This window comes from Perognathus longimembris, chromosome 8 (genome assembly GCF_023159225.1).
Source record: "Perognathus longimembris pacificus isolate PPM17 chromosome 8, ASM2315922v1, whole genome shotgun sequence".
In the NCBI taxonomy this organism is placed as follows: Eukaryota; Metazoa; Chordata; class Mammalia; order Rodentia; family Heteromyidae; genus Perognathus; species Perognathus longimembris.
Window position 1 is genome coordinate 31,800,439 of NC_063168.1, and position 23,614 is coordinate 31,824,052.

Consider the following 23,614-nt stretch of genomic DNA (forward strand, 5'->3'; position numbering starts at 1 on the left):
TATGGCACACAATGTTAAAAATGAAGTATGCAATCATAATTTTAATGTATATCCTATAAAACTAGAAAAATTAGTAGGTGGGATTGAGAGGAATGGGGCAAACAGTGAAAAGCATGATATAATTCAAGATACATTATACTCATAAAGTGATATGTTGTATTGTAACAACATTTGAGTAAAATGAAATATAATTTTTCAAATGTAGAGAAATTCTGAGGATTCAAAATTATTATTTGTAGTTACTGAAATATTCTTAAATTCTCCCATATATAACATTATCTCTGGCTGTACCTCATTTATTGCACCTCTTTTCTTCTGAGCTCCTAGCCACACAAAGCTCTCTGCACATTGATTGTTAGATCACAAAGGTTTTATACCTTAGATTTACTCCATGTTCTTCTTCTTTCTTCAGTTCTGTGAAATGAACTCAGGCATGCACTGAACCACTTGGGGCACTATGTCAGCACTTTTGGCGCTGGTTCATTTTGAGTTAAGGTCTTGTATTGTTTCTGAGAAAATCTGGGATGAAGTCCTCCTCACTGTGTTTTCTTCGTGTTGCTGTGAGTGAAAGGCAGGCCCCCTGCTACACCTGCCCCAGTCAATTTTCTTTCCTCATAGCTGGAATAGCAGATGTCCACCACAGCAACAAGCCAGTAGCTGGGATGGAGTCTCTCATGAATTTATTTGTCCAGCTTGCCTGCATTTTTATCTCCAATTGTCAAAAAGAAAGGATTACAAGTTTCAACCCCAAAGTTTATCATGTCTTCATTATTGTGGTCGACCATTCCAGTAAATGAGAACATAGACTTTGCTTCCTTTGCAAGATTTGTATTTTATTGTTTTTTACTTTAGCAAGTTTTATTCAGGCTCAAGATGATCTGTCTAGAAGTCCATTGTATACTTTCTAAGTTTTTGAAATGATATAAGCAGATGTTAGCAAGAATTAAAACCTAGTAATATCTGTGAGTCATAAAATTGTTCAAATTAATTATATGAATTTTGGAAATCTGGGGATCAAGTTCTATGCAGTCATGTTTGTGTATATCCAGGCAAATTAAGTTTTAAGGTATAAAGTTTATCTTCTTTAAGTTGCAGTTAAGCATATATTTGTCTTATGGAGTATTGTCAAGAAAAATCAAATACTTTATATCATATACTTTATAAATCATATGCTTTAAATCATATACTTTATAAATATTTTTTCAACAGTACCAACCAAATGAAACACACTGAGTAACAATAGTTTTGTCATTTTTATTAATCTTACATTGAAAACTAAAAGACTGCAAAGAACTGGGAAAATCCGATAGGAAATGTACATGCTTACATGAGCACTATAAAGGAAATCAGTTTTATAACTACCAGATGATAGGACTAAATTCCCATGTGTGACAAAATAAGTTTATATTAGAGCACAACACAGAGCTTACTGTTGGAGAATTAAAGTCTCCAACCAGTGGAAAAATTTAGCCCCGGCACGGTTACTCCGATGCCTCATTAGCACACTAATAGGCCCTTGGGAACTCATTCCCAGTAAGGAGTTTCTGGTGTTTGTGGGCCAAAGGAAGCCACCAGTTGTTGCGAGAATCTCCTTTTTCCCCCTACTTAGCAAGTCTCTCTTAGGAGACTTGCTAGACCAGCTGCCTTTAGTGTTAGATTATCTCTGTAAACAGGAAAGTCTCCTCACTAGATTCTCACTGTAAACAGGAAAGTCTCCTCACTGTTATTTCACAAGTATTTGGAGAAGTCAAGATTGATGTTATCTAGCCTTAAGGAGATAGTAGCTAGGAGATAATTATAGTTCTACCTCAGTTGTATACAGTTCCTTGTCTTGATATCTATAATCTTTGTAGTCACTACCTCCTGTAATTAGAAAGGCATTTGTACCAAGTTCCTGCCCTCACAGTAGGAAATTTCCTCCACTTTTGTATTTGAGACAAATGTCATGCTGTATTGATCTTTTACCCTGTAATTGTAAAATTGGTTTCTAACCCTATATAAACCCTGGCCCTCTTGGAATAAAGTATGCATTGGTTCACTCGCCTTGCATCCCCCGTGTCCTGATTTCGACTGCAGTTACCCAGGTTCAACATCTGGCGTCCGGACCCAGGGACCTGACAATTGATCCACAGGAGATTGCGGAACTGCCGAGCTCTCGAGTGAGGTGAGAGATATTTTTAATTCACAGGAGACAAGGGATCTGTGTGTAATTCACAGGAGACAAGGGATCTGTGTGGTGAGCTCCTATTCTTAAAAAATTACGGGGTTATGGGACAAGCTAAACCAACTCCATTTTCTAATTTTATCCACCATGTATTGAAACGGGACGGAGCTATGGTCTCGTGTTCACAAAGAGATGAGTGTGTACAGGTAGTGGAGTATAATCTATGGTTCCCAGAGGGAGATACTTTAGATTTAGAAGTCTGGGAACGAGTAGAGAATAATATGGAAAATGAATATCGGTGTGGAGACAAGGTTCCAGTTACATTTTGGTCTGTTTGGGCATTAATACATACAGCCGTGAGCATGATGTCTCCTGATGCTATCATAACATCAGCTGCTGAGCCAGAGGCTGACGTGGAAAAAGCTATGAAGGCTTATAATTTGTCCGGGGAGGTAAAAACTCAAATTGGGCAGGAGCTAAAAGACATGGCAACACCTGAACTATCTCCTGTCAGTTTTGTTAAAGAAAAATTAACATCAAATAAGCCTTCAGCCTCTACCTATGCTCCTTCAGAGAATGATGATAATTTAGGCAGCTCAGCAGTGCAGTCAAAGTGCTACAGATGCTCTTTCGATCTGCCAGGGGCAGTCAGGAAGGTGAAAGTAAAGAACAAATAATTGCGGCCGCGGAGCCCACTTTTACTTTAATTAATCTAAGTCCTATGGTTCTGCCTCTCTCTCTTGCTATCAAACTTTTCCTGTCATTGAACCCCCTCCAACCAGAGGTGTGGCACAGCCCCGTCATTATCAAGATATTGACCAGATTCACTCAATTTAGGACAGCTGTAATACAGGGCCGTCTCATGGCTCCCTTCCAGTGAAGGAGGCTTCCCCATCATCTTTTCTTTACAACCAGGCACTAGCAGGGGAGCTGACACTCCCTGTTTTAGTCCATCAGCCTGGAATTGGGGAAGGACTAGTGATTTTTCTTTTACTTCTTAAGAGAATTTTTACTGCAATTGCACTTTTAATTTGCGCCTGCGCTGCATGTTTCATGTGTCTTTGTCCTTGTTTGATTAGTTGTGTTTCGTGTGGAGTGCTAAATTGGGAAAGAAGTCCTCTGGTGAGCGGCCTCGGCAGGTTGATTGCCAGGGGATGGAAATCTCCACTGGGGAGGATCCCCCTGAGAATTTTCAGGGCCCTATGGACTTTCCATCACTCTGGCTGGCAGCTTGTGGACGCTGGACATGCCATCCAAGGCGTAAAAGCCTCTGTTTCTATGTTCTGTTTTGTCTTGACTAGTTTTGTCTTTGAGATTGGTACCAGTTTTAAACATAAACTTTTGTTTCCCTTATTTCTGTTGTCCATTTACATGTCTATGGGCAAAACATTTACTAGGTACTGTGTCTCCTTCTGCAAGAAGGCAGAAAAAGTGCAGGCTGCTAAGAGCTGAGTTCAAACAGCCGGCTAGGCTAATCTTAGCCTGAGAGTAAACACTAAGAGTCAAGTGCTAGGTGGACTCAGTAATACTCCAGGGGACCCCAACCCAGTTATCTTCAGCTAAAAATTAATTAGTATGCTAAGATACTTTGCTAAAACTAATAGGCCCTAGTGAATAAGACTAATCAATGCTAAAATCATTCATTAAAGGTTTTGTTTTAAGTTTTGGTCATTACAAGAGTAAGATTGGAAAATATACCTTTTGCCACTAAAAAATGTACGGCTGATAGTTGTTTGGACTGCTTTTAAGTTCTGTTTACATTAATACCTACATATGTGAATGTATGTATGTGTGTGTGCGCGCGCACAAATGTATGTGGGTGTGAATGTGTTCAAGATTAAAAATGTATGATGTAAAAATAGGTTAGTTTAACTTTAAACTTCAAAAGATCATCGAATTTGGGCATTACCAAAAGCTTTAAAGGATTATTTATTATGAAAGAAACTATAGTTAAAAATTCTTTAATTCATGGTTAAAAATAAATAAATAAATAAATAAATAAATAAGAACTTAGCATGGGCCCTTGAACCTATCCTCAGTAGTGAGGGGTAAACTGACAAAAGTACAGTTTAGCCATCCAGGTGATGGGACAGCCGTAGGGTGGCGTCCATTCATAGTGGGAGAGGGCAAGCTGGCCCCAAGGCAGTTCATCAAGCTCTAAGGAGTAGGATGGAGATAGGCCCATTCTATAGGACAGGCCAATGGAGGCCTTTCTTTTATTTCTTTTGTTTTCAGGTAAACATTGGAAACCTCATGGTAAAATGTATGATTTGACTGATACTTCTAAAAATTGCCCCTTAGGATGGATTAAAATTGGAATATCTTAAAGGAGAGTTAAAAGTTTATTTACCTGATATAACTCGATTCCTGTACAGGTTTGCAATTTGGATGTATTAAAAAGGCAAATATGCTAACTCTGAAATCTCATGGTTATAATTCTGGGGCACACTGCTAAGTGTACTCTTGTTACAATTGTTTTGGGTATCACTTTAATGAATCAGGTACTAAATTTTTTAAGTGTAAACTGTACTGTAACAGTAAGATTAACTATCTTAAGTCACATATAATCAGGTAAATATTTTAAAGTATATAAACTAATGGGGGATAGAAGTACACAACTTTCATTAACTCTCTGTATATAGGAAAATGGCTCTTTTAAAGCAGACAACCAGGAGGCAATGTGCCCCCTGGGCTTCAGTTTTTCTATGCAAATACAGGCTGAGGTAAAGGTGTGAAAGCCTCTACTTTAAAAGGTTTTAGAATGCCTTTCTAGATAAGAAATTTGGAAGTGAAAAACAAGCAGCATGAAGCAATGGGTGATACCTAGGCTCCAGATTTCTTTTAATACAACCAGGCTTGGTAAAAGACTTGAGATCAAAAATGTATTCTGAGATATGAAATTTAAAATGTTTGTTTTAAGTTGGATATAAGAAAACGATGGCTATCAAGATAATTGTTTAATTACTACTCCAGTTTGTTTTACAGGTTTTCAATAAAATGATTTATTATTTGCTGCACCTGATAAAAGTATTGTATCAAAATTGTTACAAATTTTGCCTTTAAACTTTCAACAGCATAATTTAATAACAGCCCCTGATAAAATTCATTTAAACAGAAGAACCATTTAAGTCTGGGATATTTAGTTAGAAGACAAGTAATTACCCCCCAATTAATAAAAATTCGTACTGAAGAGTTTAAAACTCTTAATTTTCAAAAGTTACTAGGGACATCAATTGGCTTCACCCTTCCTTAGGAATTCCCAGAATTCCTAATCTATTTTCCATTCTTCAAGGAGATTCGGATTTATGTAGCCCTCAAAAAATAATTGACACGTCAGGAACTGCTCCTAATAAAATTTGGCAAATGGATGTAACGCACATCCCTGAATTTGGCCGCTTACAATATGTGCATGTATCCATTGATACATATTCTTCTTTTATTTGGGCAACACCTCTACCAGGGGAAAAAGGGACTCATGTCATTCAACATTTACTAGAAACATTCGCAGTCATGGGGATTCCTTCTCAAATAAAAACTGACAATGCACCAGATTATTCCAGTAAACAAGTACAAAAATTTTTAGAATTTCATAACATTTTTCATGTTACAGGAATTGAATACAATCCTCAAGGTCAAGGTATAGTAGAAAGAGCTCATTATACATTAAAAACACAAATTAAAAAACTAAAGAGGGGGAGTATGGATAGTACTGAGGGATATGCAACTTCTATGAAAAGTATTTATAAAACAGCCCGAGCCGTTATTGCAGAAGCACTATTTGTCCTTAACTTTTTAAATTTGCCTCAAGGAGATGTTTTAGCAAGAGCTCAGGGACACTTCCTAGCTCTGCCTATGCAAAACAAACCACAGCCGGTTTGGATTAGATTGGGGGTTGGGCTAGATTGGGTCCCGGGGAGTTAACCCAGGGGCGAGGGTATGCTTATGTTTCTACAGAAGACAGCCCATCTTTCTAGCACCTGCTCCAGTGGATCCAGCAACAAACACCCCTCTGTCCATCAAGGGGGTGAGACATTCTCATTCAAGTGATAAGGCCATTCAAATGGACAGGTGTGCACTGGTAACCTGTAGGGGCTACATCAGAGGTAATGTATTGGGCCTATATTTCTAACCCTCCTTTATTACGTCCATATTTATGGACAAAAGCCCCCGTCTCTGTTTTTACATCTATTCCTAATTTACTCTCTCCCTCTATGGGTCTGGCATTCCAGTCTTTCCTATGGAAGAGGAAAGATCATTTAACTTCTCTTATTCTCAGTTCTCTAAAGCTATCTGTCAAGGCCGTTCCCCATGTTACCCTTTTAGATATCAATATTGGATTCAGCATGGAGGTTCATATAACTCCAGTAGAACTCGGCTGATTAGACTGTCTTCCTGGTCTGTGGGATCTCATACCTATAAATTAGATAATTATCCTAGCCCTGCTGGCCTGCCTAAATGTGACAATTTTACTTATCTGAACCTGAACTTTACTGAAAGACATTGGGAAAGTTGTCGAGGAATTTTTCCAACTATTTGGAATACATCCCAGCATACTTGGTATGATTGGGGACCTTTTGGTGTGTGGTTGAAAAACTGCACTGAATATAACTCATCTTGTGACCCTACTTTATCTATGAACATGTCCAATGCCATGTCTGCTAAACAGCTTTTAGGGTGGTTTGGAGCAGGCTTTGGTGACCCCCGGCCTGCTCTCGCCCATGGAAACAGGCTATTTCCTCCACAACGTCATCTCTGGAAATTAGCAGCTTCTCTGGCTCCTGTATTGCTGGCCAATGGAACTTACTCAGGAACTAAAAGATCCTCGGCCTCCTACAACTTCACAGTTGTAAAGACCTATAATATCTCTGCTTGTGTTCATTTTCCACATGTACTGATGGTCGGCCCCATAAACATAACTAAGAATGCCATTACCTGCATAAATTGTAAATTGTATACTTGTTTGAATAACAATGTCACCTTTAATTTTAGTCAAGATAGGATCATGATTTTAACCCAGCGCAACTCCCTTTGGGTTCCTGTTCGCATGCACCGTCCCTGGGCTGGAGGACCTGTGCAAGGATTGGTAATGCAGTTTTTCAAGCGGCTTCTGAGGAGGAGTCGTCGTGCCATTGGACTGATTATTGCAGGACTTGTTGGACTAATTGCCATTGCTACAACTGCAGCAGTATCCGGAGCTGCATTGCGACAATCTGTACAAACTCATGACTTTATGGTGCAGTGGCACCAGGACTCCCACAATCTGTGGCAACACCAGCTGGAAGTAAATGCCCACCTTCAAGATGAGATAGAAGCTGTTAAAGGAGGAGTGTTTTGGCTTGGACAGAAATATTTGGCTTTACAGCAACGATTGTTTTTGACTCGTGATTGGAATTCTAGTCATGTCTGTGTAACACCTTATAAATATAATGCCTCTGAATGTGAATGGAATGATATACAAATGCTTATAGATGGAGCCCTACTAAATGGTACGTTAAGTGAACAAAGCTTGTACAGGGAGGTTTTTGAAGCTTTTCAAAAGGAATTGCCAGATGCCTCTTCTATTGATGATATAGCCCAAGGACTAGCTCAGACCTTAGAAGGACTAGACCCTAGGGGGTGGTGGCAAAGTATTACCCATAGTGTTGGAAGTGCTTCTATTGCCTTAATACTTATGATATGTGTCTTTTTCTTAGGATATTGTTCTATCATAGCTATAATAAAGCGTTACACTAGGAATAATTCCTCTGATGTTTTACTAACTGCCCTTAAACTTTCTAGAGAAGCGGCTGTGGAAAATTAATAAAATTAATAAAATTAATAAAAAAGGGGGAATTGTTGGAGAATTAAAGTCTCCAACCAGTGGAAAAATTTAGCCCCGGCACGGTTACTCCGATGCCTCATTAGCACACTAATAGGCCCTTGGGAACTCATTCCCAGTAAGGAGTTTCTGGTGTTTGTGGGCCAAAGGAAGCCACCAGTTGTTGCGAGAATCTCCTTTTTCCCCCTACTTAGCAAGTCTCTCTTAGGAGACTTGCTAGACCAGCTGCCTTTAGTGTTAGATTATCTCTGTAAACAGGAAAGTCTCCTCACTAGATTCTCACTGTAAACAGGAAAGTCTCCTCACTGTTATTTCACAAGTATTTGGAGAAGTCAAGATTGATGTTATCTAGCCTTAAGGAGATAGTAGCTAGGAGATAATTATAGTTCTACCTCAGTTGTATACAGTTCCTTGTCTTGATATCTATAATCTTTGTAGTCACTACCTCCTGTAATTAGAAAGGCATTTGTACCAAGTTCCTGCCCTCACAGTAGGAAATTTCCTCCACTTTTGTATTTGAGACAAATGTCATGCTGTATTGATCTTTTACCCTGTAATTGTAAAATTGGTTTCTAACCCTATATAAACCCTGGCCCTCTTGGAATAAAGTATGCATTGGTTCACTCGCCTTGCATCCCCCGTGTCCTGATTTCGACTGCAGTTACCCAGGTTCAACAGCTTACCCTTCCTGTATCACCCTCATCTCATTCTTATGGTTTATTCAATCAATTTCAGGATTTTTTTTTACATCTCCATTTGTGTTTATTTAAAGTTTTGTATGCTGCTTTATATAACTCACTGTCTTTTTTTTTTCTATTCTGAGGCTTGAAATGAGAGCCTCATGGTTTTGAATTTCTTGTGCATGGATGGTGATTTACTAGTTGAGCCATCCTTCCAGCCCCATGACTTTTGCTAGTTATTTGGAGACACAATAATATGGATTTGTCTTTCCAGAGTTACTTCAACCTAGGATCCTAATAGCTAGTTATTTTTGTGAGCTTTTATATTTTTCTGAGTTGACCATATTGCAGATTTCATATCATACTTCTTTCAATTAAGAGGTAATGACAGGTCAGTAGTAGAAGGAGCAGAAGTGACTAATGAGGTTCCCAGGTATGATATCTACCATTAAATTATTAGAAAATAGGAAATGAAAGTAACACTAATGGTGATAAGTATTAGACTTAAACTTTTCTTATAAGCATTGAAATATTATGCCAATGGGGGAGAAATGAAATCAATCATTGTGCCCCGATTTGGTCATATTGAGATAGATTTAAAAATCCATTGCTATTGTTGTTGCTAGCTAAGTACAACTGTCCTTTGGCATGAGGACAGAAACAGGAGGATAGACAGAGTATAGATGTTAAATAGATAGACAGACAGATAGATAGATAGATAGATAGATAGATAGATAGATAGATAGATAGATTGATAGATAGATAGATAGATTGTATATTGATATTCCATATAGAGAGAGATGGTAGATAAATATTCCATAAGTAGTTAGATAGATAAATAGATAGATAGATAGATAGATAGATAGATAGATAGATAGATAGATAAAAAGACAGAGATGGTAGATTCTCCAATGTGTATGCAGAAAAGATCCACCATACAATAATCCACAAAATTTGTTTTTGTTAGATCACAGCTTATAAATAGAAGTGTGTCTACATAAATATGTTTATTGAGACTAAGCTAAGGAGATTATCTTGGATAATCTGGGTGAACCCATCATATTCACATGAATCCCTTAAAAATCCAGAACTTACAATGTGTTAGGTCAGAAGAGTGAGAGTCAGAAGAGTATAGAGTTTGATGCTTACAAAAGATGAATTCACATTTGCTGTTTTGAAGAAGAAAACCTAAAGATATAGACAAAAGGAGATGACAAAAGGTCCTGACTGATAATCAGTAAGAAAATAAAAGCCTGTGTTATACAAGCAAAAGAAACTGAATTTTGCCAATAGTGAATAAACTTTGTCACAGATACTACCCACTCAGTCTTCAGGAAAGGACCTACGGTGCTGAATACCTCAGTGTCAAATTTGAGATCATCATAACTTATGAAGTTAAACATCAGTCTGAGTTTCATGACTTCAACCCTCTAAATTGGTCATTTTTATTAAGATGAATTCAGAAGCGTAGTTTCTATTTTGCTAGAAGAATTGGAGTGCATTTTAACAACTAGAAATCAAGGAAAGGCTTTGGAATTGAACAGTGGCCAGAGACTAAAAGAATTTTAAGAAATGTCAGAGAACACCCTAGACTCCAATGGCAAACGATTAGTGCAAATATGAATGATAGCAAAAGAAAATTTGCAGCAAAGCGTGGGAAACCTTGATTGCCTTAAGGAAACACTGGAGTGATCATGAACAGACCAAAAGTGTACACAGTAAAGATATCCCTCAGAAGATGGTGTACAATTTACCAATGAAACATGGGGAAAGTGAAATATAAATATGCCCTACAGTTAAATAGAAAGAAGAATTTTAAAGTAGCAACTCTGAATATTTAGGCCCAAAGCACCACAAACACTGAGTTGAGTTGTGATCTTGTTTCTTTGCTGCTTAAAGTAGAATTCAAACAGATTGTGGGAGCAACTTGAAAAGAGAAAACTATCAGTACTTGATTTGGATGGTCCCCAACATTTCAAGAAAGAAAAGTCATTAATTTAAGAGATTTATTGCCAGGAATACATGCTCTGGAGTCAAAGCCAATCCTTTGATATTGCCACTTGCCTTTTACAACCAAGAAAGATCAAAAGTTCAGATTATCTGGTCAAAAGGTGTCCATATCCTAAGTAGGAGTAAAATGAGGGTTCAAAGAAAGTCCTGGCAGGACTCTCTTATCTCTAGCTTACTACTAGAAGGCTAGGAGAGGAACTGTGCCTCAAATGCGAGAGTGTGGCCTCAAATTCATCAGCACAATACCAACTGTACAACTCTGTCACAGGAGGAAATTGGGGGGGAGGAAGGTGGGAGTAAAATGAGGGAGGAGGTAACAAGTAATAAGAAATGTACTCACTGCCTTACGTATGAAATGGTAAGCTTTTTGTACATCATTTTGACAATAAATGAATTAATTAATAACAAAAAAAAGAGCAATCCAAAAAAAGATACTAGGGAAGTGCATAGGCCTTAAATCTAAGCTACTGGACCAGCATAAACGAACACTCTCCCCCCCCACACCCCCACACACACTATATATATGAAAAATAGCACAATTGTAATTTAAACAAGTTGCTTGCTCTGAGGCTAGTGTAAGGAAGGAAAAAGTTGCCAGTTTACTATTACTTCTAGCAAGACAATGGAAATGTTACCTCAATTCAAAACACAATAAAAAGACACTAAACCCATGTTTGTTTGCCTGCCTACCTTTTCCTTCCTTCCTTCCTTCCTTCCTTCCTTCCTTCCTTCCTTCCTTCCTTCCTTCCTTCCTTCCTTCCTTCCTTCCTTCTTTCTTTATTGTTGGTCCAGGCGCTTGAACTCTGGACCTGGGCACGCCACTGAGCTCTTCAGCTCAAAGTTAGCCAGCTACCACTTGAGCCATAGCGCCACTTCTGGTTTTCTGGTAGTTAATTGGAGATAAAATTTTGTGGATTTTCCTGCCAGAGCTGGCTTTGACCCCTGAACCTCAGATCTCATCCTCCGGATTAGCTAAGATTAGAGTCATGAGCCACTCATGCCTGACTAAATACATGTTCTTTAGATACCATTATCTCCTTCTTCCTCTAATCTTCTTGTCTCTAATATCACAACCACTATTTTAAATTAAACACTTTATATTTATCCTCCCCTATGCTTCCTTGTCATCCATCTTAGTTCTCCCATGATTTTAAGAATATTTGTTTATATGTATAAGAATGTACATACTGTCTACCACTCCATATATTTATACAGAAACAAGGGTTGTTCACACATCTTCTATTTATTTATTAGCTGTGTTAGCTTAGACAGAGGAGGAATTGATTGTCACCTTTTCACACAGGTTTGCAATTTCTTCAAGTCAATCTCACCATCTGTCATAATCCCTGCTCCTCTCCGACCTCCTAATACAAGTTCAACAGGTTTCATGGTTCAAATGATCGTGCTCTTTTAAATTCCTATAAGGAAATTATGAAAGCAACAATTAAGATATCAATAGGAGAACTCAAAACAAGTAATCTCTTCTAAATTATATAGAAAAAAACATATTCACATGCACACCTGCAGGCAGAAGTTTCAGAAGAATCCTGAAAACAGAGGTGTCTTATTTCTCTTTTCCTGTTTTAAACATATCCATATCAGTGAAGCCCTTCTTTTCTCACTTTCCCATCATGCATTGAAGTGCAGACTATAAACACAAAAAGCTATGAAAATTTCAAATATGAGAAAATTAATCAACAATTATCAAGTGAAAGTATCACAATAGTTTTGAGTGCTTTGATGTAAATGAAAACAAAAACAACACAGCAATACGTCCACAATGTAGGGAATATAGATGTCAGAAGCAATTTACAGCTTTAAATATGTCTATTGGAATTAAGAAATATCTATAACTTGCCTGGGGCGCTGCCGGTGGCTGCGGAAGCTTGACTGTGCTGCACAGGGCGCAGGGAGGCATTGCTGCTACCTGGCAGAGTGCAAGCTGGTTTTCTTCCCCATTGACATCTACAAAGTCCTGCGGAATGTCTCCGACCAGATCCACCTCATCACACTGGCGAACAGTGAGCTCAAGTCCCTCACCAGCAAGTTCATAACCACGTTCAGTCAGCTCAGAGAACTCTGTCTGGAAAGGAATTTCCTCCATCATCTCCCCAATGGGGTCATCAGCCTGTAACACCTCAGGTCTATTGATCTGTTCCGGAAGCAGTTCCAAGATTTCTCTGAGCAGCTCACCACCCTGCCAGCACAGGAGACTATCAACCTGGAGGAGAACGAAATTGTGGATATGCTGGTACAGAATCTGGCTGCCATGCCTGCCCTGCGCACCATCAACCTCCGCTTCAACCCAATGAACGCGCGTAATCGCCCCACCCCTCATCAAATTTCACATGCTACTATCTCCAGAGGGCGCCAGGGCCCGAGCCTCCGCCTTAGACCACCCTCCTGGTGCCCACCCAGCAAGGGACAGTGGCCACTGGCCTGGCACCCCCAGAGGAGGGAGGCCCATGGGCTATAGGAGGGCAAACTTGGGGGAGGAGGGATGGGTGGGCTGAACACCACATTGAGGGGTGCAGTCAGGCCAGGTTAGCTAGCTTAATGCTGTGGGCGGCCTGGGATGCCCAGAGGGAGGAGGCAAGGGCCTGCCCAAGCCTGGGCTCCAGGCACTCATAGCTCCTGTGTAAACAGCCTTGTTACTTAGTGGAACAATGGTGATGGGAACCCTTGCCTATTTTGAGACCCTAGGAGGAATTTTCTCCACATTTTGGGACCTTCTACTCAGGAGAATTTTTCTCATACCCCTGAGCACTGCGGAACTTCAGGGCCCGGGTTGGGAGGTGTGTGTGTGGGGGGGGAATCTCCTTGTGTTGGAGGTCTTGTTCCTAATGCTGAGAACTAGTGGCTACCATAAAAGGTAGAAGACACCTCCTATTTATTGCTTCCTGAGAACTGAGCTGGGCAAAGCCCTTCACCATGACCTGGCCTCTGCCATACGGCTCCCCAGGACTGGCATGACCCAGAACTAGGAATCATGTGGATGCTGTGGAGAGTGGCGTGGCCCTATAATTGGGCGAAAATATTTGTGAAGATGCTTCGGAACTGGATGGGACACTGGGGAGCAAATCAAGGCTGCTTTGTAACTTTCTCAAGTACTTAATCTCAAGTAATCTCGGGTACCCATGTGCCTTACATCTCTAACACTAGCTACTTGGAAGGCTGAGATGTGAGGAACATGGTTCAAAGACAGCCTGGGCAAGAAAGCCTATAAGAATCTTATCTTCAATTAACCAGCAAAAATCCAGAAGTGGCTCAAAGTGGTAGGGCACCAGCCTTTAGGGGAAAAAAAAATATACAGGGACTGAGTCCAGGCCCTGGGTTCAAGCCCCATGACCAACAAGAAAGAAAGAAGGCAGTGTGTAGGGAGTTCTGGGTGTTTCACTCCTCCCTCTGAGTGACCAGGAGTGCCCAGCTAGCTGGGTCGGCCTGGCCACCCCCTGAGCCACAGCAGACTGGCCTAGAGAGAATAAGGTCACTTGTACCTGTGCCTCTGGTCCTGGACATTATATGACCAACCTCATTGTGGCCTTCTGTGTCACCCTCTGACAGTGGCCTTGCTAAGCCATCCTAGCCCATGGGAAGGAAGGCACCCCAGACCACCAGAAGTGTGGCAAGCCAGCTTGGAGACCACCACCTAACCCCCAATGACTGGGCCCTTTTGGGACCCTTTTCCTAGAGTCTAGGGGTGACCATTCAGCCTAGGACTGAGGGGTCTCCCATGGGTCTCTCATTGCAAGCAGGAATGGCTGGCTCCCTACCAGGAGAAGGCTTTGCTCTTATTCTGGGTAAAACAAAAAACAATCCTCTGCTTAGAAAAGCCCTGACTCCCTAAGACGTTCCCTCCCTCATCTCCCCTGTGCAAGAAGTGGGTTCTACTGCCACAGACTCCTGCTGGCTTGCACTTTTGTCTAGGTCTGTGGAGGCCCTGACACACCAGAATGTGGGCAGAGCCTGGGCTGCTTCATTTCCTGTAGGCTGTTCAGAGCTCAGACCACCACTCAGAGCAGGAATCCCATCTCTGAATGTTCCTGACACCCCTTCCCCCTTCTCCATCCCAGGAGCTGATATGTTAGTCTCTAGTCCCAGCACTGAGTCCCAATGTCCTTGTCCAGCCTGCTCCTCCAATCCCAAGACCTGGTCCACCACATTCAGGGGAGGATATCAGGACAACATCTCCAGGGTTACTGAGAGCAGCTGTGGTTACTTCAGACAAGCGGGAGGCAAGGTGCAGTCTAGGCTGGGCTGCCCATCCCACTCAGTGTTCTGGGGTGAGGGGCCTCCATGCCAAAGAAAGGGCTGCTTCTTTTCTGGGTTGCACCAAGGCCTCCTGTGGCTGCAGAGCCTTGCAGCTGATAGTGTGGTCTGCAGACTAGCACCAGGGAGTTGGCAAGCAGTGCAGTCTTGGCTGAGCATGGTGATGCACATCTGGGATTCCAGCTCGCTGGAGGCTGAAGCAGGAGGTCAAGTGTTTGAGGCCAGCCTGGCAATTTAGTGAGACTTTGTCTCAAAAATGGAATAATGAAAATAAAAATCCAGACTCTCAGCTTCCCCTTGCCCAACACACACACACACAGGTTTTCTGAGTTGGAATCTTTTTTTCACAAGATACCTAGATGACTCCTTTAATCGCCTTATAGGCATGGTCGAGGTATGTCTTGAGAGGATAGGATGAAAGCTCTCCTCACTCTCCCCCTGCTTCCTCCCAACCCAGCTCTGGGAGACCTTTGGCCTCTTAGATATTTCCAGAATGCTTGACAGTCCCAGAAGCTGGAATATCTGTGGTCACCAGGAGATCAGGGTTGGAGTGCCTGGCTTTCTGCCCCTGACTCTGGTTTGTCCCCACATGCCCAACTGCCTACATCCCCAAGTCCTTTCCTCAGACCCTTTGAAGGGATTGTTCTAGAAGTCGTTTTCTTCTCAGTTTGTGCAGTGTGCCCTGCCTCTCTGGACAAGCTTGGGAAGCCAGAGAAGCTCTCGGTGTGATTGATCTGAGAGCTTCACTGTGCAATAAACAACATGGTGGCTCATGTGAGAAAGAAAGAAAGAAAGAAAGAAAGAAAGAAAGAAAGAAGAGAAAGAAAGAAAGAAAGAAAGAAAGAAAGAAAGAAAGAAAGAAAGAAAGAAAGAAAGAAAGAGAAGAGAGAAAGAAAGAGAGAAAGAAGAGAGAGAAAGAAAGAGAGAGAGAGAGAAGGAAGGAAGGGAGGAAGGAAGGAAGGAAGGAAGGAAGAAAGGAAGGAAGGAAGGAAGGAAGGAAAGAAGGAAGGAAGGAAGGAAGGAAGGAAGGAAGGAAGGAAGGAAGGAAGGAAGGAAGGAAGGAAAGAAAGAAAGGAAGATTTCTAAAGAATCAGCTTAGAGGAAAAAAGGACAAACACAATATAGCTGTACTTGAGTGAATAATATAATACAATATAAAACAAAAGTCTGCCTAGGCAATCAGGGCAAAAACACCACCACTACCCACTTTGCAAATAGCTTTTACATCCCTCCCTATATCCTTGACCATGGTGGACTTCTAGTTTGTCATGGCCTCTTAACCCTGAAAGACAAGCATGTGAACAATAGACTGCTTGTAACCCCAGTCAGAAGATCTGTGTGACCATGAAAACCTCCTTAAAGTGGCAGAAAGCCTCCAAGTATTTCTTGTATTGGACTAATAAGCCCCCCTGAGCTGTCTGAATGATCTCAGAGGTCAAAGGTTGATATGCCCAAAATTCAAGATCCCCCCCCTCAAAAATAAAACACCAAGAAGTGGATTCTGATGCAAAAGCAAAGAGTAATTTATTAGCAAGCTCAAACTCAGACCGATGCCCACAAGGACATAGCCAAGATGGGCAAAGTCCCCGTGCACAGATTACACCAGGCTTTTATAGTAAACAAGTCTAGGGGATTCCCAGTTAAAAAGACAGGTAATTGGTTAACCTTTAATGTGTTATCTATTCCTGATTAACTGGAGCATTGACGCTTAACAACAAGACAGTCAAAGTTTGCAAAAGACATCTGGCGTCAACCTTCACCTGTTATTGTCTTCGGGACTGTTAGTGGGGGGTGCTGAAAGGGACTTTTGACATCAGTCCCCTCCTGTTATGTATACATTAGTTACTTATTGGGGCAGTAACTTGTCAGGGGCTTAATGGCCTGGTGGAGCACTTGGCACTTCAAATATTTATCTGCTGATCTGTTGCTTGGGGAGTTTATACTTTTCCTGGAATTCGGGTCCTTGACTTGTTTCCTAGAGTCTGCATTTTGTCACTGAGGTGAGGGGAAGCTATTGGCCCTTACCTAGTAACAGAACTTTGTTAGTAGTTAATCATATCTATGAGAAACATTTTCCAGTACACAGCACAATTATTAAACAAGGCAGTGAAGCGTCTTATGAACAATGGCTAAAGCATTCTAACTTAAACTGACCTCTGGTCAAATGAAGTCTCTCTGACTACCTTGATCATTTTAGACTGCATTTTGTTCAGGCTTCACATTGATATGTTCTGCAGTTATTTCAGGATGCTTCATGTCCCAGTCATGCCCAAGCTAAAATAAGGAGATGCAACAGCTGCTCCGGCTCCTCAAGATAATTGATTTCCTTCCACCTCATTAAACCCAGGTAATCTACTCCCACCAGTGTACTCCCTTGAAACCCCTGTCTAGTGGGATCTATGTATGCTTCTTTTCCAATAACTGTGTTGTTTTCTTCTCCCTTTCTGTATGGTTTCATTCCTTAAGATCTGAGCTAGAGTCACAGGACCTGATCCAAGTGTTGCATTTTTTTTTTAATATCAGTAGGGGTAGAATTCAGCAACCAAAAGAAAAACATAGACAAAAGCAATAAACAAAACATGGCCCATTGAAATATTCTGTAAAATTTCTAAACCTTAATCTACTAAGATTAAGAAGAAAAGAGAAAAGACTCAAATCAATGATTATAGAAATATTAGAATATAATTATAGCCTTTAGAAAATTAAGGAAAGTTCATTACAATTTACAACAGCAATTTGATTTAACAAAATTCTTCTCAAATTCTTCCAACAAAACGGAAGATGATGGACATATAATCCCTTTTGTGAGGTTATTTTACTTAGTACCAAAACAAATTTGTACAAAAAATACAGATATATAAATACTTCAGAAACTAGCAAACTCATACTAACAACATACCAAAAACATTGTTCATCATACACATAAAAATCTCATAATCATAAGCATTTTTGTGTCAACATATGAAAACTCATTGGTAGAATGAACACTATCATTACCATAAAAACCCCAATTACCAAACTAGAGTATAAAATTCCATGAGATAAATATTCAGCAAATTGAAATACACTGATATTCCTCAGTCTAATAAAGACATTATGAAAGACAAGAGATATTATACTTAAAGATGAATGACTAATATTGTCTGAGAATATCTTCAACAGCCATTTTCTTTTTAACATTGCTTGTCATCATAAAGGAAATGCTAGCAAGAACAATTAAACAAGAAAACAAAATAAAAGGCATTCCGAATCAAAAGAAAGAAGCATATATATGCAAATGTATATATGTATATGTACTTTTATATAATGTGTATGTGTATATTTATGTGTGCATGTGTACAAGCACACACAAAGCATCCTGTTTACACTTGCACATATATATTAGTTGTGAAAAAACCAAATTCAACAACATTACAAGGTACATTAATCACAAAATCCATTGCATTTCTTTGTAGTAGCAATGAACAATCAAAGTACATATTAAGAAAATAATTTCATTTACAATAGGTAATAATCCATTTTTAATGTCAAGGATTGAATGTTAAAATATGAAATATTACAAGAAAATGCATGAAAAATGAAAATAAATTAGCAAAGGTATTGGAAAACTTACTATAATTAATTGTTCACTACCTCAAAGTGTTCAGCATGTTCATAAAACTCTCTCTTAGGAGCTCAAAGCTCTTTTTTCTCATAAATGAAAAACCAGAAAAAGATAAAAAAAATTAAATTTGGAGGACTCATATTTACACAGCAGTATGTTTGAAAATATGTAACTATGAATCTTCCAAGTTTACTTTTTTCATGTCTATTTTGGCTCTTTCTAATATCTTGTATTCCAATATTGGAGTAGTATTTTCTTAGTTTTGAAAATGTGTGTGTGTGTGTGTGTGTGTGTGTGTGTGCTTGTGTGTTACTATTTATTATGCAGATGTTCTATCATTTGAACCATGTCTGAAACCCCATTTTTTTATCTTTAAGCTATCCATTTTTACTTATTTTATTTTATTTTACTGTAAAGGTGATATGACAGAGAGGTTACAGTTAGAGAAGAAAGACGATAAGTACATTTCTAGTATAGCACTGTTACCCCTCCCTTGTTTTATCCCTATTTTATTGATTTTATTAACTTTTATTCTTTTAACACTCCACATTTTCTACTTTTCATATTTTTCTGTAGTAAATAAATGTCCAGAGGTACAATGAATAGTTCATTTGATTTGTAAGTGCCATGAAAAATCAAGCATGTGAAAGTTTGATATGTATTTGTGTGTATGTGTGTATGTATGTATGTATGATGCAATACTATGTGAATTGCACTTTTGAGTAATATCAGAAATTCTTTAGTTAATTTATCCAAATAAAAATATGATACATGGGGACTGGGAATTTGTCTTAGTGGTAGTGTGCTTGCCTAGCATGAATGAAGCCCTGGCTTTTATTTCTCAGTACCATATAAACAGAAAAAGCCAGAAGTAGTGCTGTTGCTCAAGTGGTAGAGTGGTAGCCTTGAGCAGAAAGAAGCTCAGGGACACTGCTTAGTTCCTGAGTTCAAGTCCTAGAAATGGCAAAAAATAAGATTAAATATAATCAGGTAAACTTAACCTACCTTTAAGTTTGCAATTCAATTCTGTGTTTTGTTTTGTTTTGTTTTCTTTCATGGCTCATAATCACATATTAGACAAAGAGTACTGAGGAAAGCAAAATCAATGTAGAGAAGTGCTTGCATGTTGTTTCACTTCAAAGTTGGCTCTTCTTTCAGGTTAGGACTTCCCTTGAACACTTGCATATGTCTCCTTGCAGCTTTTACTTCTTTTCAGTTTCTCCATGTATGGAATAATCACGAAGCACAAGTATGTAGCTCAGAGTATTATCACTGTACTAACACTGCCTTGTTTAGGAACTTCAACATTATCAGCCTTGCACAACCCCACTCCTTCCCAGGACATTTATGAAGGGAAGGAGCTGGAAGTCTATTTCCTTTGGATTTAAAAGCCAAAATCCACAGATTGAAACATGAAGGCCAGTGTAAGATAGAGAATAAAGTACTGTCTTTGAAATCCACATTCTAAAAATATGGTTCCTGTCTTAGTGCATATAATTTTTGTTATAAAATAAGTAAACTAAGTTACTTGCAAAAGGAACTATTATGTGGAAAAAGGTGCTAAATAGTCTTTCTGTATGTAAAAATTAAACACTATTTGTGAGGATCTCTTATTGGTAATAATTATATGTCTAGGATAGTCATAGCAGAGGATCAAAATAAGACAATAACTATGGTCACCTAAGATGATATTAAACAAAATGAACTCCAAAATATGGAAACAAGAGATTTTTCATTATTACTTTTATGTTCTATGTGAAGTTATTTCTTTAGTCTTTCATTTTTCTTTCCTATGGTTTATCCCCTCTTGACACTGTATTTCATTTTGGCACCCTAGGTATTTGATGTTCCCTTTCTATTCCCTGTTACTGATTTTGGTACTTTGGGTATTGTATATGTGTTTATTGGAACTAGGGAATGGAAAGGGAACACCAAAGTGGAGAGACAAAGGATAAAAGATGGACCAATGCAACAGCAATACTTAAAAAAGTATATGCCGTAACCCCACTGCACAACTCATGGGGGAGAAAGAATTGGGGAGAGGGAAGTAGGGAGAAAAATGGAGGACGAAACAAATTTGATAAAATATGTACTTACTGCCTTATATATGAAACTCTGCACATCACTTGGACAATAAAAAAAAGAAATGTACTTACTACCTTACATCCATTACTGTGACCCCTCTGTTCATTACTTTGACAATAAAATTAAGTTTAAAAAAGGAATCCATATGTTATAGAGGCAATATTGAAAAGCAAGTGAATTTATAATTTTTATTAATAAGTTTCTCATACAATAAGAAACACACAACCTGAAGTTTGTTTCAAGAAATATCAAGATGTATATGTTGATAAACTAAATCAAATTTCAGGTTGTGTGATGTGTGATATTTTTAAATTCAAGTCAATACAGAGACTTTAAATGTCAACCCAGTTTTGGTATTCTGTTATAGCTTCATTCGAATTAAAATGTGTTTCTTTACTTTCATTTTAAGTAGTAGCTAACTAATATGTCCTTACTGGAATTGGGAGTAAAATAAATTATATAAGAATATGTAAGAGTCAAACTTCAGTTTTCTGCAACTATATAGCCAATTCTGCCAGCATCATTTGTTGAAGAGGCTGTCTTTCTTCTATCCTGTATTTTTTACTCCTTTATCAAAGATTAGGTGGCTATATGTCCATGGGATAATTTTTGAATTTTCTGTTTTCTTGTTGGTCCTCATGCCTATTCTTGTGCCAGTACTAAGATACTGTTTATTATTATTATTTCAGCTTTGCAATAGTTTGACATCTGGTATTGATATCACTCCAGCACTTTTCCTATTGATAAGGATTATTATTTGTCCTATTCTGGGTCTTCTTTCACTTCAGATGAATTTTTTTGATTGCTTCTTTTATTTCATTAAAAAATGATGTTGGGATATTAATGGATATTGCCTTGAAATTGTAGATAGCCTTTGCCATTTTCACAATTTTAATCCTCCCAACCCTGGAGCATAGGAGGTTTTGCACTTCCATATATGTACTTTAATTTCCTTTTTTAAAGTTTTCATAATAGAGATCATTCCCATCTTTGGTTATTTCCTAGTTTTTTTTGGGGGGGTGGCTATTATGAAAGGAGTTGGTAATTTCAGTCTTCTCATTGTTGGCACACAGAAAAAGTACTGGTTTGTGGATTAATTTTAAACCCTGCTGTTTTGCCACAATTTCAGATCATCTCAAATAATTTGAGAGAGGGATCTATGGGGTTCTTTGGCTACAAGATCATGTCAATTTTAAAATAGAATCACAAGTTCTCAATATTTATGTGCATGTGATCATATAAAATGATGCTTATCAAAATGAACTCAAAGAAATGGAAGCATTTTTGTTGTTGTTGTTGTTGAACAGTTGGTAGCTCTTTTTCTTTTCTTCTTTCTATTTTATTTGAGTTATTTCTCTGTCACTGTTTTGCTCTTGATGTTGTTTTTCTGTATCCTCTGTAATGTATGTAAGTTTGTCTCTTTTGGGAATGTGAAGGGGAATCACAGAAACAGTAGGACAAAGAGAACCAAATCAACTATGCAACGCATGAGACAATAGACACTGTTGGAAATGAACTTTACACTTTGGGAGGGAGGGAAGTCCGTAGGGGAAGAACTGTGAGACAATGAATTCGAGGTAACATTGTTCAAAAGGAAATTTACTCATTGACTCTATTATGTAACTGTGACACTCTGTATATCACCTTTAAAATAAAATTTAATAATAAATAATAATAAGATGAGATTGATAAGTCACAAGTACTTGTATTGTTTAATATGGATAGATTTTAATAGTTTGAGATCAGATTATGCTTTTCACTAATACATACACAATTTATTTAGAATAACTTCTTTTATCACTGTTTCATTTACAAACAACAAAATTCATGAGGCTGAATTCTCAAAAACATTTTTGTGAAAATGACTTATTTTTGCATGTTTATTTTCAAAACTATAAACATATCAACTTATTTAAAAAGATGATAAACAAGAAATCTGGGGAAAATGTGAATTTTAATTAGAATATCCATTTGAATTATATAACCAATAACCTTAACTTTGCATGAAGTTTTGAAATTTTGACACTAATTAAATTAGCACTGTTTATGCTTTCATTATTTAATGTCTGAAATTGCAAGCAATAACCCAAAAAAAAGAAATAATGATAACTAATTAATGCATAAATATGACAACCACCATAATAATCACAGTTTTAATTGACAACAGTTTCTTTACAGGACCCCAATGACAGTAATTCAGATTGTTTTTATTATCAACAAAAATATTTGTTTCTCCCTTGCAATGAAAGAATGCAAGTTTTTCTCACTTAAGTAACAGCACTATGATTTACTTGATTTTCTTACTATGAAGTATTCACATGGAAATTCTCTTATCTATACAGGCGTTACAAGAAATAAAATAATTGAAGATCATTTCACATTGTTAATCATAGAGGATTAAAAAATTAATGAATTATAATGGGAATAGTTTCAATGGTTTTTAAGTCCAAAGATAACCAACAAACACACATATAACTCATTTCCTTTTATCATACACAATGACTACAATTTTTAATTTTGAAAAAGTGATTTATTAGCATTACAAAAACTTCTCCAAAGTTATGCAATAAACCTGCCAAAACATCTGATTCAGATGATACTTGATTTATGGAACCTCATACAACTCTCTCCCTAGTGAACATTTTCTTAAGATGCACACACAAAGTAATATGGGAGTCATAATTAAAATGGATGAGAATTAAATGAAAATATAATTCTAGGTACAATGCATATTTAAGTATGAAGAACAACATAACATACATATTAGTATATTTACCTATATTTTCCATCACAGCATTGGCAAAGTGTTCTTCTACAGAATACACAAGCAAATGGCAGTGGAAAAAAATGATAGATAAATTTATCTATGTTAAAATTGAGAGCTGGTTGGCTTACACCTGGAATACTAGGTACTCTGGAGGCTTACATCTGAATATCTAGGTTTGAAGCCACACCAGGTAGAAAAGTTTGTAGAACCTTATCTT

General features: G+C 38.3%; 1 pseudogene; it reads left to right on the top strand.

Annotated features, from left to right (window-relative positions):
- The first annotated feature begins 9,046 nt into the window (after window positions 1–9,046).
- LOC125355975 lies at window positions 9,047–13,185 on the top strand (annotated as a pseudogene).
- The last annotated feature ends 10,429 nt before the right edge of the window (window positions 13,186–23,614 follow it).